This window comes from Dendropsophus ebraccatus, chromosome 1 (genome assembly GCF_027789765.1).
Source record: "Dendropsophus ebraccatus isolate aDenEbr1 chromosome 1, aDenEbr1.pat, whole genome shotgun sequence".
Lineage (NCBI taxonomy): Eukaryota > Metazoa > Chordata > Amphibia > Anura > Hylidae > Dendropsophus > Dendropsophus ebraccatus.
Window position 1 is genome coordinate 95,667,719 of NC_091454.1, and position 19,991 is coordinate 95,687,709.

The following is a 19,991-nucleotide window of genomic DNA, read 5'->3' on the forward strand; positions in this document are numbered from 1 at the left end:
TCGTGCTGCAACCTTTTCCAGTTCTTCACAGCTGCTGTATGTCCTGCAGGAAGTTTTATTTATTCCAGTCTGGAGAGCAGGAGAGGTTTTCTATGTTAATTTGCTACTGCTCTGGACGGTTGTGTTTTACTGTAAATAAGAAAAGTTAAACATTAAAAAAGCTAAGAAAACATGCCTATCATTGTATTTGTACTAATGTATAGAGTAAAGATATCATGTCAGTTTTACCATAAAGTGCATTATATAGACACATGAACCCCTCAAAAGCCACACAATTGTATTTTTCTACATTATTTTTATTTAATATTTTACAGTTTTCCGAAACAAACAAACAATAAAAGCCCTTACATGTCATTGTAGATGGGGAAATAAAAGTGCTATAGCTATAGCCAATAGCCTATAGGACAGAAATACAGCAGATTTTTTATACTCTACAAGTAAATCAGCAAAGGAAAATAATGTGTTTTTTTGCCCAGTTGCTGGCAACTTCTAATATTTAGTCTTATTATTTTGCTCATTTTCTGAACTAATGAGAGTCTTAATTTAATGTCCAGTGCTTGTTCAAATAAGAATTTCTGCTGAGAGGGTCTCACTATGCAAACATTGCTGAAGGGGTTGTCTAACCTTTATACTAGGTCCCACAGTGAAGCTAGAGAGAAAATCACCATAATTATTACATGAAACTTTCTGAAATCTGTAGGTGAGCACTAGAGATGAGCAAAAGGGCCTGAACTTGGGTCAAATTTGTTAATATTTGCTAATCAAATCTTTCTCTTTCGAATTTCACAATTTTGACAGGCGGTAGGGATTGTGGTTTATATCTTCCTCCCGTCCCAGACAGCTAACATGTGCGGCCACCTTTTTTTTGTGTGTGTGTGAATTGACATCGCATTGAATCTTGCTTCGCCAAATTTGCTTCGCTCATCTCTAGTGAGCATAATGGGGGGTGATTTATCAAGCTGGTGTAAAGTAGAATTGTCTTAGTTGCCCCTAACAACAAAGGAGATTCTACCTTTCATTTTTCAAAGAATCTGTGAGGAATTAAAGGTGCAATCTGATTGGTTGCAAGGGACAATTCTACTTTACACCAGTTTGATACATATCCCACTATGTCCTTTATTTTCTTTAATCTCCCAGCAGAACCCTGGTGCCAAAACCAGTGCTGGATGTGGTTGTTCACATTGGAATTTTGGTTTATGTGTAACCAAATCTATAATAAAATCAAATCCAAGTAAAGACTGTAGAGGAGGGTGGTTTGCATGAACTTCTGTAATAGACAGAAGGAAATCAGTGCTGTTAACACTGTGATAAAAGTGAGAAGAACAGGACACTGGCAGTTTTGGGGAGGTGTATTATTTAGTTATTAATGAATACATTAGGCTTTGCCTGGATGGTATAGCTCATGAGGCTCTGTTGTAAATGTGGAGGGAAAAACCTACAGTTACATTGACTATAAATGAAGAAGATCTTGAGTTCTCATCATGACTCCTGTAAATATGTGCCATCAGACACCATTTTAGTATGCAGTACTTGAACTCTGCTAAATTTCAGCTAATCGTGCTGCCACAAATGTCTTGTAAAAAATACATTAGCTCCCACCTCAACTTTCAGGGATTATATACTGATAAGGCTCAGGGTGAAAGTGACAGAGATGATGTGAAATAATTTGTGACTGCTGGAAATAATAAACATTTCTATCAAATACCTCATGGGGAGATGTTCTTAGGATCCTTCACACGAAAACTTTTCATTAATATTTATCATGCTTTTAACTTTTGGATTATGAAGGTTTTGCGAACAGTGGGAAATGATTTCATGCAGAGTCATTTTAATTCTGGGCTGAATTTCACCTTTAAGAACTTCAATAGGAAAGTGTTTGTCAATAGGCTTATATAATTGTTGCACTTTATTTCATTTTAGGTATTCGTAACATAAATATAAAAGGTTTACTCAAACAACATGACTAAAACACAAATGTGAAGTTTAGCAATATAACTGCTAACAAAGTGTTCTAGGCTACCTAAAAGTGTACTTGTCATCAACGAGGCATAGTTACATGTGTACTGATGTATAATTACAAGCTTGTCAAAGGATTTCACTTTTGAGTGAATGTAATTTAGTTTCAAGACACCAATGCATATTAAAGACCATAAACCTCGAAAAAGAAGGCCTGCCCTATATATATATATATATATATATATATATATATATATATATATATATCTGTGCTGTCAGTTTCCAGATCACAGGCAGTGTATACTTACCAGCCATGCTGCTCATGATCCGGATGCTCTACTATCCTTGGCTGCATCTTCAGGCCCTGTCTCCTCCAGAATGATTGACAGCTGGAGGAGGCGGGGCCTGAAGATACAGAGGAAGGACTAGGGAGCATCCAGATCACAAGCAGGACTAATGGTAAGTATAGACTACTTGTCATCTGGAGACTGGCAGCACAGATATATACATATCTGTGTTTTCAGTTTCCAGGGCTGCATGAATGATACATGGATCATTAGTGCAGCCCAGCAGCTCGATTTAGTAAAAAATCACAGATCTCGTTGATTGGTGCTCGCTTGGGGCCCTACGGCCAAGAAATCATAAGTTTCAGCTGTGAAACGTGAATTACAGTGAACAGACTCACTTTAAACTTATCAGGTAAAACCTTAATTAGAAACATGAATAAATTGGAGGAGATTTTTCAAGCTGTCTGCAGACTATACAAGCACCGCACTTATCTAATAGATCATTGTAATGCATATGTACTACACTAATTTATATAAGCAATCAGATGATTGCTAGGGGGAACTTAATTATTAAAGAAAAAGTAAAAAAAAAATCTTATACTAAAAATATAAATTATTCAATTTTCCCATTTACCAAATTAAAAAGGGGGGAAGAAACAAATGACATATTTGGAATTGCAGTATGCAGAAGTATCCAGACATATAGAATTATAACAATCTTGATGTCATACAGTCAAAAGCTTAATACAAAATGATAGTAAAGTTCGAAAGTGCTTTTTTTGTCAAAAAATAAACTGTCCATATTTGACATCTTTGGATTTGTAATGACATGCAGAATTATTTTTACCATACAGTGAACTTAAAAAAAAAATACTGTCTTTCCTTTTTTTCCCCAATTTTGCCCAACAAATATTATTTTTCTGGCTTTGTAATACATTATTTGATAAAATATGGGTGCCAGTAAAAAATACCACTTGCCCCGCAAAAATATGCTCTCTGTCAGTGGAAGGTGCCAAGGTGGGAAATGTAGGCCAATAATTGAAAGTCGGGGGGAAGGGGGTCAGGAAGGGGTTGAGTACCAAAATGCTCAAAACTTTTTATGAAACATCACATATAGGATGACTAATGAATATTGTGGTCTTTGAAGCCAACTAGAGATAATTATATGTATGGTGCCACCTCAACAATGACATGTCAACAGGCTGTATTATCCTTTTAGTATAGAACATAAAGGCCCTAACTTATCAAAGTGTGCAAAATAAAAACTGGTGTACACTGCCCATAGTAACCAATTGTAGATCAGCTTTTTGCTCTGGTCAAATGAAAAACTGAGCTGTGATTGGTTGCTGTAGGCAGTTTACACATTTCTGTTTTAGATACTTTGAAAAATCTGTGAAAAATGTTGAGGAAGTTTAGCCAAATCCAAATGTTGGATATGAAGTCTGTCTATAGAGGAAATTACAATACTGATATATTGCTTTTGTTTGCTTACACACACACACACACACACACACACAGACCTACAGTACCTTATTCAAAACTATTCTAATAATTCAAAATATATTGAGCAAAATAATTTTTTGATCAAAAATAAATATTTTGTGGTTTTAACATTTCAAATTAGAAGTTGTTTATAGAGTTTTCAAAGACCCGAAGGAATTTGAAAATCTCAGAGCTTGAATCCACAACATAAGTGGCATTTCATGTGTGAATTTCCCACGTGCAGCCTTATAATTGACTTCTTTTACGTATCTAATTAATTTGCTGACAACTAGCAGGCCTGTATAAATGTCAAGATTTTAGTACAATGTGAATAGTCATTAAGGATAAAATATTAGTAGTTGAAATTGCAGCCACCTGCACACTGCTTTTTTAAAGCATCAACTTCATCCTATTAACGTTGCATTATTCTTTCACCTAATGGTATTAAGCACTTGTTTATTTTATGCATTATGAAGATGGTATCTTTCTAATGTACTAAGAATATAACATGGGAAATTAGAGGTAGATAAATGCCAGAATAAGATAGATAGATAGATAGATAGATAGATAGATAGATAGATAGATAGATAGATAGATAGATTTTTTTTAATTATCAATAAAATGACCAAGAGTCAGAGTGATGATAACAACAGTGGTTCATATAAATGACTACTTTAAAAAAAAAAAAAAACTGTTTGCATGAAAGGTTCTTATGTAAGTGACAGTTGTTGCAATGGAATATATTTAATGAATACATTTTGCATGGCTCTACAATATGATCCATAAACAAGGAATATGACCTCAGCAGGAGTTCCCTTCAAGTCGGACTGTACCAATTTGACTACAGGCTATGCCACCTGTTCCCGATGTGCTTTTATAGCTCTTAGAGGCTACCCTCTGCCTGTGATGCCAAATACTTCTCATGGGGTTTCACCCTTCACCCATAACCAACAGAATTTGCTCTACACCAGTTTGTGTCTTGGTGGCCACTACCCCTTTTTTTATAGATCCAGACAGTGTGCATGTAATTTAATATCTTGTATAGTTGAAAATAGCTGCCAAAGGCGTAACAGGGCAATTGCCACAAAGGGTAAAGTCTATTCTAATAAGAGTATTTTATTTAAATAAAAAATAGTACAGACTAGAAGTAGGGTAAAAAATTAAATGATTAAATATGCTTGAATGTTTTTGTACATTTCAAGATGATTTATATCATTTCTACTTACGCATTTAAGATTAGATAAGTTCCTATTATCCCTGAAATGGATTTTGAACTATGGAACTATGAGATTTGTACTGAACTTGTCTGGCCATTAACATGCTCTTAGCAATGAATTAGTTTCCTATCATGTGGAAGCATCATTTGATAATGGCTTGTTAATGAATGTTTGATAATGGCTTGTCATCATTTTGCATCAGATCTCAGGGGCATTCCTCCACTAACCTCTGACATTCCCTGCCTCTTGAAGCGTTGTCATTTAGTTTGCCCAGAGAAATAAATGGCATACAGATGACAATGACATTCACAAGAGGTTGAAAATATATAGTCTTGGTTAAAGACAAGGGGAAAAAAACAGAATTCCACTTAAAACCTACCTAGCCAGCCACCAACATATGGCAAACGATCTTAATTAAACTAAACACTAAGCAGAAATGTGTGTTCTTAGGCAATAGTTTTGAAACACATCCATAAACCAGTGTGCAATACACACAACAGATGTCATGTTGGGACATCATTAATTATATACAAGAAGAGTTTGTCATTTGACACAAGGCCACAACATAACAAGCTCTGGTTTTCCATAGATCTAAAGAGAAGATTAACTTTAGAACTTATCACAATGGACAAGCAATGGACATTCACTAGGTTAATGATGTTCTTTATACTATTTGAGAACATAAACCAAGAACCCTTCCCCTCCACCCATGGGCCATTGATTGACCTCTTTCTATCCATACTGTGTATAGACAGACAGCTGTAAATCAGTGGCGGGAGAAGTGGATATCAGTAGAACATTATTATAATCAGATTCTATTCAGAGGCTATCAATAGTTGAGAGGCAGGGTGCTCTGTTCCTTGTGCAGCTGAGATGCAGGTGTATTGCAGACTCGACTCTTATTCATTTCAATAGAAATCGAAGCTGCATTACCTTGGTGCCACCTCTACACAGGGAAAAAAACCAACTGTTTACTGCACAGCTGATCAGTGGGGGAACCAAATGTCTGCACCACAAAATAGCCTGTAATTTGTTTTATTCTGTTCAAGGAGTAAAATTGATAGTACCTTTCCTCTCTATGGCAGCTTACTTTCTATTCTGTGTGGACACAGCCCTATGATTTCCTCCCTGATTATAGGGAGTGGACTATGTTTGTGTTGCAACCATTGCATGCTTGCTAAGCCACATCTACATCTGTGATAGGAAATCTACATTACTAATTAAAATGACTAGAAGATTGTAATAAGATCAAGATACCTGGTGGAGTAAAGGAGCCTCATAGTTGATGGAGCATCATGTGACCTGTGTACTGAGCTACAGGAGACAGAATCAGTTCACTCAGAGAGCTGTGAACTAGTGACACCTATGGTGGTTAGAGGTACTGACTATGGTGAATGTGTGAAGGAGCAGAAAAGCAGTAAAACAGCAAGTAGAGCATGTACAGCTCACAGTGAGGATACAGGGACCAGTGCTGGCAACAAGACTGGAGCTCTGGGCTAACAAGATGGCTACACTACAGGTGATCTGGATGAACATTCTCTCACACACATAGACACTCTCTCTCGCTATCTCTCTCTCTCTCACTCACACACACACACACACAGATTCTCAGCTTTAAATTTCGTGATTTGCATTTTCTAGGATGTGCTATCTTTTATTATTTTCATTTTCACAGGGAACCTAAAAGTAAATGAAAGTGTGACAGTGATAGAGCTGGAGCTGCTGGGCTGGACCCTCTGTCGCCCCCTGGCTGCTGGGCTCTACTTTCTGACGGCTGTCATTTATTTTAAACTAATCTTTGCCAGGAAAGTGAACAAACTCATTTAGGCCACTTTAAAGATTAGTTCATTTTGGAATGATCATTCACAAACCACCCATTACTAATGTACATACAGCGATATTGCAGCAACATTGGCCATTTGCGACCACATGTAGGCAAAACAAATTAACTGCTCTAATGTCACAGCTTGCAGCCATCAAGCAACAAAGAACTTATAAGGCTGTGTTCGTACAGAGCAGAAAGCGGAGGCATGTAATACTTGTTTTGCCTTCTGAACAGCCCCTTTAAGGCCCAAACAGGCTTGGCCAGGAAGGACAAAAAGAGAAACTGTGATTTCTAAATTATTTTGGATTATAACAGGATTTTGAATAATAAAAATAAAATGTTAATGACATCTCGAATCACCATTGTGATTAAATTATTCTCTTTATGGGAACTATTCATTTAACATTTCATTCATTGGTATTTTTTACACCACAACAATTTACTAATCACTTTTCTTGACAGATTACTCAAGGGTAATTTGGATGCTACACTGCAGCAACATAAAATATGTAAAGTGAAGCACATTCCTGAAAAGCCTTTGAGAAGAAATTAACCAATTTAATTAGAACAAAGCACCCAACACTAATTTAAAGGTACATTGACCTTGAATTATTTGACAATATAATATGCAGATGAAGCTCATTTATATAGGACGAAAGTGAAACCGTGTTTCTTTGGCATGGCATATCAGTAGAGGCATTGACCTATATCTGCACTGAACCTTTACTGTCAGACATCTTGAAAGGGTTTTTGTTCTATTCATTCACAGTGTACCTTGTGATGACATAAGCCACAGAGTATACTGGATTTCCCTGATCCTTTCTTCTCAATTGAACTCATCAGTTTATAATGACTTTTTATATAATTAAGATTTCTGATTAGAAGTATAAAAAAAGACACTTTCCCAAGTACTTTATTTAGCACTGCATCCTGGCTTATTAAATTTTGCAGTCATCCAATAGTAGAATGTTTCATGTATGTCTAAAGTATGTCTGGTTTGGATCCTGGAACTCTGGTTGGCTTATTTCACCTAATATCTTTTTTCTGTTTGTATTTTTTCCTTTCCACGATTATGAGGATGATATGTTGCTTTGAGCTGTCACTAGTACTGTAGCTGTAAAGACCCTTGGGCATAAGATGGAAAAAAAAAACCTATTGATTTACAGTATGTGGGAAAGTTTTGTGAGCATGCTCTATGTTAAGTTGTGTATTCATTCTGTAAGAAGGGGAGAGTTTAGCGGAGCTATATCCATGACCTGTTATTGATGCTGGCCTCTGAGTTATCTCCCTCCAGCTGTAAAATAGTGCTCTTACCTATTGTTGTAATCCAGATTTTTGTTGAATTTTATGACTCATGACTCTGCCGCCAGTGTACACAACACAGGCTACAATGGGATCTCTATAAAAGTGAATTTCCTTTAGGGGTTGTCTGAGAGTTTAACAAATAAAACTAACGGCAGTAAATGTTATCTATCAGCTATTACAACCCCCACTGCTCCCGATGCCGGTGCTTCAGTGCTGTTTATTTTCCTGCATCGATGACAGCTCGTACATCCATGTGACAGCTTTAATCAGTGTCTCAATAAAGGAGAAAAGGGAACATATACACAATGGACTGCACCTCACAAAAAGTTTTTCATCTATCAAGATTGAACAGTCTTTGTGGGATACAAAAGGACAAACTATCAGAAGAATTTAAACATAAAAAAAAGAAATGTATTGATGTATCAACTCCTACCTATATTTTAGGTAAAGGTAAAAATCACACCGCATAATAATAAATACTGATCTAAACAGCAGGTTAGAAGGTTCTATACTATGTTCCTATAGTGCACAGGTTGCTGAGATGAAGGTAATTTTGTTTATTCTCAGCACCACATGCAGCATGGAAACATAACAGCAGGTTAGATGCCTATATATATATATATATATATATATATATATATATATATATATATATTACACAATTTTTGGTTGCACTTGGTTGACCTGTCGTTGTGTTATAGTCTGTTCCTGGCCTTGACTTTAAAGAGGATGTACCATCAGGTACATCCACTTTAATCTGACCCAGGGATAGAACGGCACCCTCACGGGTAAGCCGGTTCCGCGGTACATTTTTTGAACCGCGGCCTGGTTCCCGTGTACGGCGCTGTTCTATCAACGGGTACCAATCAGAATCCACCTTTCATTTTCCACAGGATCTGTGATGAATGAAAAGTGGAATCTGATTGGTTGCTAGGGGCAACTAAGACAATTCTATTTTACACCAGTTTGATAAATCTCCCCCTTGGAGTACATTTCCAGGGATAAAATAAAGTCAAAAGTAAAAATCACAGTAACAAGTATAATACAAATATCCAATTTAAACTCATATTGGGAATGGTTGGATGAGTAGTGATTGATGTAGTTCTAACAACATAGTAATATCTACTGGCACACACTGTATTTATATGGTTAATATTATATCAATGAAATCTGTAGCTGGGAAAAATGACATAACTTTGAGTGACTGCACTTTCGATCCACATACCGTAGTGACTATAGGTTTGCCTTTTCCTACACGTTCTGTTAGCTTAGAATTCAGAGATGGAATAGCTAGATAAAAAGAAATGCACAGAGCGAAATATCAGCAGCATTGTGCTGTTAGGCGTGCTTGACTGAACAGCTCAGCTGACATTTGGCATGTTTGTTTCCTCCAGCCACATTCTGTAGCTGGCTAAAAAGTGTTCATTCCATTGGGTGATGCGATACCTATACCCAATACTAACTATAGGCTATGTTCACACATCGTCTTTTATAGGCAAAATAACTGCTGTTTTTTGTTAATGACGGCATAAATAATGACCATAAACATTATGGACGACCGGCATTGTAATATAATGCCCATTATTTTAAAAACAACGGCTGTTACTTTGTATAGAAATAACATAGCGTTAAGGTTTTCTTTCAAATCTTATTTCAGAAAGCTGCAGAATGTAACGAGCGTTATAATATATACACTCCATACTTCTACTCTATAGACTAATGGTAACTGTTGGGCGGGGGTATAATGTATTAGTTTGTGTGTCTCTTTAGCTGCTGGCCAGCAAAATCTCTTTCTTGCTGGATTCACAAAGGGCAGGTTTTTTTTTTTTTTTTTTTTTTTTTTAGAAAAAGCCAGAAAGTGGCGCTCTTCTGTTGGGTCCACTTCTGTGGACAGTTCAGCCGTGTCAGTTCAGTTTCAGGGCTTCAAAATGTTCAATAAGAGGTCAAGAGTTCATCCCGTGATATACAGACAGCTTGCAGACCGTATATCCCAGACCTGTGCTTGCTGCTTAAGAAGCCATCATACAGTATAAAGCCATGTGCATGAGGCCTTACTCTGGCCATACACATTAGATAGCTGACAACTCAGTTCGGCCAGCCTAAAGCTACAAAACATTTTAGTGTTCACACAATGTATAAATTTCATTAACAACATCTGTTCTTTTTAGTCAACATCTAATACAGGAACATGTAATACTGCTGCTGTAGTTTGTAAACTACGCCACTATGTTACAGTGTGTGAACATAGCTTTAAAATCAAGGAATATTAAATAAAATATTTTTTAGAAATAGAAAAATAAACAAAGAGGCAGTTCAAAAACTTCTTAAACATTTTTCTTTGTATAGCTTGAAACACTTTTTCTGCAGTATATTGTTCAATGGAGTTTCACACACACCGTATCGCAGCGGTTTTTCTACTGCGGATCCGCAGCAGATTTGATCTAAATAACCGAACACTACATCTAATCTGCACCATCAAAACTGCTGCAGATCTTGTATGTGTGAATGCACCATAGGAAGACATTAAATAAACCACTATGTTCTGGTTACCATATTCTCGGATTATGAACTTTGTAGTTATAGAAGTACAATACTGTAAGTAAACCAAGAAAAAATAGTTCAAAGTACTTGTAGGTTTCAATACACTATTCTATAAAAACATGCTTTTCCTGGAATCAACAAGAGTTTTTAAGGAAGGACCTCTTATATATTGCCTTTATACATAAAGAAAAACACTCTAAATTCAAGGGCAGTGTTGTCTATCTGCATCCCCTACAATAAACCCAAATGTCAGATGTTTTCATCTTGCATTTGTCCATTATAAGGACCATAAATTCAATGAGGTCATTAGATGACTACTTTTTGTCATGTTAAGATCCAGGTGTCATATTAAAAGCATTCTTCGCTTTCTAATTTCTATTTGCAAACTTATTCTTTAATTTTAGTTGCCTAGTTTCCTATACGCCTATGCATTCATCCTAAGAACATTTACATGTAGGCTACTACCTTTGGTTTGGAGCTAGACTTGTTCATACTGTATATGGATAAAGGAGGACAAGGCGAATCATCTGGAATTCCACTAAGGGCCATTTAGGTTACAGGTCATGGGGGATTACAGACATGTTAATGTGTTCACCCCTTACTTCTTTTATTTTTGGTAAAGCGGTTATTCTGGGAGCAGAATAACCTGTGATCACCTGTGGGCAAAACCAGGCCCACATGTCATGCCCAATATCTTGACAGTGTTGCCACAATGTTGTCATCATTGTGTAGCTATTAAACATTGTATGCAGATGTGGTTTGGTCTATAAGTGATAATTGCGACTTGATAGCTTCCTAGAAGTGAAGAGGGCGGAAATGGAATAATAGGAATCAGAACAAGTAAGACCTTTACTGCTCCCTGTGCAACCCCTTTAAGGGCTCACAATTTCTGCTGAAACCCTTTAAAGACAATATCACAAAAAGCTATTGAAGCACTTTAAAAGGCTTACTTTACATAAAGATCACTAGGCATCCACACATAGATAAACAGTATATGGTTATGTTCACACAACATCAAAAAAGGTGTCTGTTATTGGCCCGATGTAATTGACTTCAATGCAATGCATTGAATGCCTAAGTTTGTATTTTCTAACATGTAGACTCTTTTAATCTTGACCAAGGACACATCTGTATCCTTGGAGCTCTTTCTACAGGCCAATACAAAACAGTTGGACCCATTATTGGGGTTCAGAGATTGACAGCATAGCAAAATTCACCTGAAATGTTGACATCATTGAACCAGATAAAGTGAAATTGCTATGCAAAGCTTACAGTACAATGTACTTGACAGTTTATTCTTAATATAGCTGAATTATTATGAATCATATATCAGGAACTGCATAACATCATATGGATAATATAAATTAGTCTGAATTTGCATAAAGAAATCTCTTAAAGCCATGTGTTTCTACGTGACTATGCAAATCATTGTTGGAGATGCTAAAATATTATTAAAATTATAATCATGTTGCAGTTCTATGGAGGTATGAAAGGTATGAAAGAATAGTCACTACAAAGGCAATGCCGCAAGCTGGCTCTAGGAACAGAATGGCGTTTACCATTGATGTTGACATTCATTTATAATTAAAATAATAGTACCCTGTCCTGAATCTTTCATAAATCACTGAGAGATGCCCTAGTAACAGGACATCATTCCAAACATGTTGCAGTAAGGAAATATTGCAAACATTACTTCAGCTTTTTCCTCAGTGAACCCCCCAAAAGGACCTATACAATACATTTATAAACCCTGGGTTGTGACATTGATCTCAAGTATAACAGTATACAGGAAGGATGTAATACTGTTGCCTTAGAAACAGTAGGAAAAGTCCATCTGTGACATAACAATGTGATACAATAATGCATAAATACAGCTCATCATGAACTGCTTATCCTTGGCCTTGGTACTTCTAATATATTGTGTTCTCTAAAGAATATTTTTTGAATTTCTAAAGTCATTAGCAGAATTTGCTTTTATAAAATAATACCAGGTCAGCGGGAGGAATTCCAAACTTTATATATTTCCTTCCACTTTATTTCTCATTAGCAGATAATAAACCGGCACGAATCACAGTTTCTAACTTGATAAGACCCCTGCAGTAAATTAGAAGGTTTAAGGCTATGTTCCCACAATTTCTTTTTTCATGATGACAGTCATCATTTGTACAATAACGTCCATTATTGAACCATACCCCCAAAATGGTGCATTAAAAATAAAAAATAGAAAACTGCTAAAAATAAGCCCCCATAGTTGAAAAGATAGAAAATATTAAAAGCATGTGGCTCTTGATATATTAGATGCCTGGGGTGAAAAACATTTTTTGCATGGCTGGTAGTAGTTTAAGTTTAAAAACAAAATAATACTCACTTGTCTGGACTCCTATTTCCCACCCATCACCGCTACTTCCTGGTTCCCGGAGATACATTGTTCCCACAACAAGAGCCCTTGCTTTGGTATGTGAGTGGCTGAGTGAGACAATTCATGCGGGGACTATTTTTCACTAGAAGTCAGGAAGAAGTAGCAACAAGCAAGGATTGGGAGTTCTAGCATGTCAGCAGCAGGGTTGGTATTTCTTTTTTTTTTACACTACTGCCAGCTTTGTATAAAAATAATGTATCCCTGATATCCCCGCCAATGCCTAAAAATGTTCAGTCCAGGTGTTATGGGGGTTTTCTGGAGTTAGACAAAGGGGTTGTCTTTTGCTACCAGAAACAGTGCCATATTTTCAAGTACTTAGCTGTAACACCAGCTACTATAGACAAGAGTGACACTGTTTCCTGGGAAAATCAGACACATCATTAAAGCTGAACAATCCTCATAGTGAAAGTAAAATACAAGGATTGTCCCCAATGATAAAGGAGAAGTCCAGCGAAAATCTTTATTAAAGTATTGTATTGCCCCCCAAAAGTTATACAAATTACCCATATACACTTATTACGGTAAATGCACATAAAGTGTTTTTTTTTCCCCCCTGCACTCACTACTGCATCAAGGCTTCACTTCCTGGATAACAAGGTGATGTCACTACCTGGATAAAATGGTGATGTCACGACCTGACTCCCAGAGCTATGCGGGCTGTAGCTGCTGGAGAGGATGATGGCAGAGGGATGCTAAGTGTCCCTCCAGTGCCCTGTGTCCCTCTGGCACTCCTGCCATCATCCTCTCCAGCAGCCACAGCCCGCACAGCTCTGGGAGTCGGGTTGTGACATCTTCAGTTTATCCAGAAAGTGAAGCCTTGATGCAGTAGTAAGTGCAGGGAAAAAGGCACTTTATGTGCATTTAACGTAATAAGGGCATATTGAGGATTTGTATAACTTTTGGGGGGAGATACAATACTTTAATAAAAAATTTTGCCGGACTTCTCCTTTAGAAATATGTTATATTTCATTGTCAATGATTCTGTCTATACAGTTCATATTCAGACATAGCTTTATGTTGAACACTACATAATCAGCATGAGCCTTTTATATAACATTGCAAAGGAATTACCATTTAATGTATACGATATAAAAGAAATATATGTAAAAGACATTTTGCTTTGATGCATTTTTGTACCCTTTTAATGCCCACATCTTTTCATATACACAGACACACAGTAATAACAAATCCTGTTCTAATCAGTAAACCCCCAGAGTGATGCACACTATTGTGGAGGATTCAGAACATTTCTTTGAGATATTGAACTATAGGGTTGTTTGATTTTCTACTTACAGGTGTATTAAAATCTCACCAAGTGTTAACACCATAAAAATATATCCAATAATCACATACAGTAATATAATTATATTGGCAGCAAAGGTACATTTGCTGCACTTGTTAAATTTCCATAAAGACTCGACTTACTACTACAATGGTTCCAGGTCATTTATCTGTCTTAGTAATGTCCAAAGAGAAAACATTATTGTGTTCATTGAGCAACAAAGGGATTTGTGCTAGCTGAAACAAGGCTATTTTTCAGTGCTCTTATGTCCAAAAACATCATGAAAACCATGATCCATACCGAATGGTTTGCGTTTCATTGATTGCTGTCTGCAGGGATTATACCGATACTGACTGTGAAACAAGTTTTGGGGTAAAATGATCTCCATGGCTAGTCTTGCATGAGATAACTCCCCAGTGTGAAGGACAAATGGCTGGAGCTGCACTGCTGATTTGTTCTTTAGACACGTCTTTGCAAGGCAGTGGGTTCTGTTACTTTTGTGTTGCTAAGCACACATGCCGCTTTGACCATAGAAATATAACATTGCTCACTGACCGATCTTCACAAAAGAAGACAAAAGAAAAAAGTTCCATCTATTATTTTATTTAACTTATTCTTACTGACCCATTTAAACGCGTTTTGATATAAAGTATCTACATTTGTCATTAAACAGTCTCTCCTGTCAGCTGTTAAATTAGAATAATGTCGATTTACCTGAATCTAATCACATTTGCTCATCATTATATTATAATGTGTCGCAAAATGCAAATCTGCTACACAGACACAAGCAGGCACAAGCAGCTGTGCTACAGGTATTGCAGTGCACATGATCATCATAGAGAGGAGTCCTTTCTCAGGATTGCCCCTATAACCCAAAGCAGAGAGCAGGATATGGCGTAGATCGGCCACTCTGACTCCTAAATGTTGAAGCATAGTGTGAACATAGCTTAAGGGGCCTATTCCACGGAGAGATAATCGGCCGAATCGGCCCGATTCGGCCAATTATCGCTCCGTGGAATAAAGAGAATTGTTGAACAGCTGATCATTCATTTAGGTTCAAACCTAAAATCATCGGTCCCCACCCGCACATCGCTACATCGAAAAGCGGGCGCGGCAGGCGACCGACGATTTCACAAACATCATACATTACCTATCCAGACGCAGGTCTCCTCCTTCTCCCGGTCCCGAGTGGCAGCAGCAGCTTTGGAGCGGCCTGACTGAGCTGACAGAGCACTAAGCCAATCACTGGCCAGGACCATCGCGGCCAGTGATTGGCTTAGAGTTCTGTCAGTTCAGTCAGGGCGCTCCGAAGCTGATGCTGCCGCGCGTAACCGGGAGAAGGAGAAGACCTGCGGCTGGACAGGTAATATATGAAACAAGGGCTGCAAGGACATCGGTAACGATGTCCCTGCAGCCCTCGCTAACTATTGTCGGGCCATGGAATAGGCCGAGTAAACGAGCGCTGATCTAGCAGATTGGCCCTCGTTTACATCGTTGATCGGGCCCTCCTCGGCCTACACTAAGCGATTTTAACGATTAACGACTAACGATAAACAATCGCAAGCGAGATTGTTTATTGTTAACCTGAAATCGTTCACCATATTACACAGAATGATAATCGTTAGTTAAGATCGTTACTATGATCGTTATTGCGATCGTTACTAAGATCGTTTACTTACAATGAACAATGTGCTATTGCACTGAACGATTAGTGGAAAAATGCGGAACTTGAGCAAACGAATGTGGAATTACAGCAAACGACTAATGATAATTTTAGGTTCAGATCTAAGGGCCCTATTACACGGGACAATTATCGTGCGAAAATTCGTTATATAGTTCGATTTTAAATGATATTCGTTCTGTGTAATTGCAGGCAACGATCGTAAAATTATTCGTATGTCGTTGATTTAGATATCAACCTAAAATTATCGTTAATCGTTCATTAATCGTTCGCTGTAATTCCACGTTCGTTTGCTCAAGTTCCGCATTTTTTCACTAATCGTTCAGTGTGATAGCACATTGCCCATTGTTTTCCTGAGATCAAAAGGAATAAACGATCGCAATAACGATCATAATAACGACCATAGTTCTGTGTAATATGGTGAATGATTTCAAGTTAATGATAAACACTCTCGTTTATCGTTTGTTGTTAATCGTTAAAAATCGCTCCGTGTAATAGGACCCTTAATCAACAATCTATGACGATATATACGAACGATTTTTCAATCATTTCCTGCAATTACACAGAACGATTATTGTTTAAATTCGAACGATTTAACAATTTTTCGCACGATAATCGTCCTGTGTAATAGCAGTTTGGGGAACAATTTAACACAAAGTAGCGATATCTACTACAAAGTGAAACATGTTTTTAATGTCTTGTGTTTTTTATACATTCACATTTTTGATACATGCCACAGTTTTAACACACCAGATTTGCTGCATGAAATCGACAGCAAATTTGACTTCAATAGTTCACAGCAAATCCACTACTAGGCTAGGTTCCCACACAGTATTTTTGCTCAGTATTTGCAATCAAAACCAAGAGTGGTTTAAAAACACAGAAAGGCTATGTTAACACACTGTTGAAATTGAGCTGCCGGCCGTCATTTAATGTCAAATAATGGCTGCTATTTCATTTGTTGTCATTTTAAAATAGCGGCAATTATTTGCCATTAAATCATGGCCATCCGCTCAATTTCAACAGTGTGGGAATATAGCCTTTCTGTATTTTTAATCCACTCCTGGTTTTGGTGGCAAAACACTGACCAAAATACTGAGGAAAAATACTGTGTGAGAACATAACCCTATAGTGGATTTGTGGATTTACTCCAGAACCATTGAATTCAATAGAAAGCAAAAGCCACAGTGGATTTCCTGCAGCTAATCCTGTGACATGACAGTACAGTACATCCATACATACCCAGTTCTACAGCATGCACATTATGCACATGCAAAGCTCTGCTGCAAATTGTGATCTCCAGTTTGCTTATCTTAATAGAACATAAAATCCATTCTATATGCACAAAGGAAGCCAATTCCATGCATTTTAGGTTTGTTAACCCTTAGTCATAGCATTGCTATAAGCAAAAATGCATCATATTGGCGTTTGCGCATATGGAATCTGACTGTATGTTGTAATAAACATAAATGGTTTAGACACATCTGATTTGCTGGGCTTTAAATTATTTGGGTATATGCACACAACAGAAAAGATCCATGCAGCCCTGTTTGAAGTTCCACCCATCCTATGGGCTCCATTATATTTGCAGGCAGATTTTGCTGTCCTCCCAAAGAATTGACATGTCAATTACTTGGGGGAACGGCGGAATCTGCCTGAGCATAGAATAAAGTCTATGGGTTGGGTGGAACTTCAAGCAGGGGCACACAGCCAAATCCGCTTGAAGTTCTCCGACGATTTTCTGTAGTGTGCACATACCCTTTGGCCACGTTCACACAACGTATTTGTTTTTAATACAACAGCTGTTGAAGCTTGCAACATCCGTTGTTAACTAACAATACTCAACTGCATTGAAGTATATAGAACAGCGTCCGTGTTGTAAACACACTGTATACACTATGGCCGATGCTCTATATGGCCGCATAAAAAACATCCAGGTTATCCATTTGTACTATTTGAACTATTTCTATTATATGCAGTCCTTAAGGTTATAACCAGTCTTGTTCATTTAGGAATACAGATAGTTGTAACGCCTAGAGTAGTGGATCCACAGAGCCGACACTAGCGATGGCACTAAACCGCACCAGGGAGCGGAGTCTAAGGGGCCGCTGGTTTTCACCAGAGCCCGCCGACGTTTGGTTGCTAGTGACAGCAGGCGAGGCGAGGCAGGAGCAGTAGGCAGGAGATGGTGCTGGCAAAGGTCTGTAGGTGTAACCACAGGTGACAGGCTGAACACAGGAGCAATAGTGTGACAGAGGAGCAGGAACCAGGAACAAGGACTAGGGACCAGGTAGCGGACAGGAATCAGGAACAAGGACTAGGGACCAGGTAGCGGACAGGAATCAGGAACAACAGGGAGCTGGGCCAAACGCTATGGGAAGCATGTAGAGGCTCCAACCCCTGTAGTGGGGCAGGGCTGGAATTTATAGGAAGTGATTAGTGCACCTTCCAATTAGGGGCGGACTGTCCCTTTAAATCTGAGACAGCCAGCGCGCGCCCTAGGAGGTGCGCGCGTGCCGGCCGGCACAGCGGGTGACAGGAGCGGGGCGAGGTAAGGCGCCCCCCCTGGCCGAACTAGTAGCAGCGCCGGGTCCCTGTACATGGACCCCTGCAGCTGCATGGAGAGTTCGCACCGGCGGTCAGGAGCACGGGACGCCGCTGCGGCCGTGACAATAGTCCTCAGAAATACACACTTTTTCATGCTTGTTTGTGTACATAATACGTCAGGTTCAATGGCTATATACTGTAAAATCATTTTCAGTTACTCATTAGGGATTTCAGAGGACACCTGGTGGACTTTATAATTACTACACATTTATAAATATTATATAATCCTAGATTGTTCTGTCTAAACAGGGGGGAAAAACATCTAAGATATTAAATGGAGTACACTGGAGAAAAAAAATGTTTTCAAAACAACTGGTGTCAGAAAGTTATAAAAAGCTGACAGCTGCATTTAAATAGTCCTTGACTCTCTGTCCCTGATTTCTAGTGGGAGTATCTCCCCCCGTGATGGGATTGCGGAGGGGCGATCCCTTCTACTGGGCTGGCTGGGGCTCACGTCGCAATGACGCTGATTCCGGCTCGGCAATCAGTGCATCTGGTCTGCTGCAGACCAGAATAATAGAGCACTGATCTGATGGATCAGTGCTTTATTATATACACAGCATTGATCTCAGTGAGAGATCAGTGCTGTGTATATAGAAGTCCCCCAGGGGGCTTCTTATTACTGTTGGTGAAAAAAAGTGTATGTACAGTATGCTGTATGTAAAAAGTAAATAAAGTTCTTTTATTAATAAAAAATCCCCTCCCCTTATAAAAGTTTAACTCACCCCCATTTTCCCATTTTATAAATATAAATAAACAATTTGGTATCGCCGTGTGCATAATCGCTCGAACTATTAAATTATCACTTTCCAGATCTTGCACGGTAAACGGCATAAAGAGCACCAAACCCACCAAAGTGCAAAATTGCGTATTGTTGTTTACATCAAATCCAGAAAAAATTTAATACAAAGTGATCAAAAAGTCACATATATGCAAACAAGGTACCGGAAGAACAGATCGTGGCTCAAGAAATGACACCTCATACAGCCCCATAGACCAAAGGATAAAAGCGTTATAAGCATGGGAATAGAACGATTTTAAACCCATTTTGTTTTTGTTTTTTTAAGTTTTCATTTTCTAAAAGGCGAACAGCATAAACACGAAACCCTTCAAAATAAAAGGAATTGCCCTTTTTTTTTTTCAATTTCACTGCACTTATATTTTTTTTTGTGGTTTTGCAGCATATTTTATAGAAAAATTAAGCCTGCATTTGCAAAGTAAAATTGGTGTTGCAAAAATAAGGGCTCATGTGGGTCTTTAGGGGAAAATATGCAAGCGCAATGGCCTTTCAAACATGAGGAACAAAAAACGAAAAGCACAAGAATGAAAACTGGCTCCATCCTTAAAGGGTTAAAGAACATTTTCTTGGGAATATTTAATACGTAGAAA

General features: G+C 38.0%; 1 protein-coding gene across 2 annotated transcripts in view; it reads left to right on the plus strand.

Moving 5' to 3' along the window:
* Positions 1 to 19,991, plus strand: part of SYT1 (synaptotagmin 1) — a 431,113-nt gene that overhangs the window by 174,546 nt on the left and 236,576 nt on the right. The gene's annotated exons all lie outside the window — the stretch shown is intronic.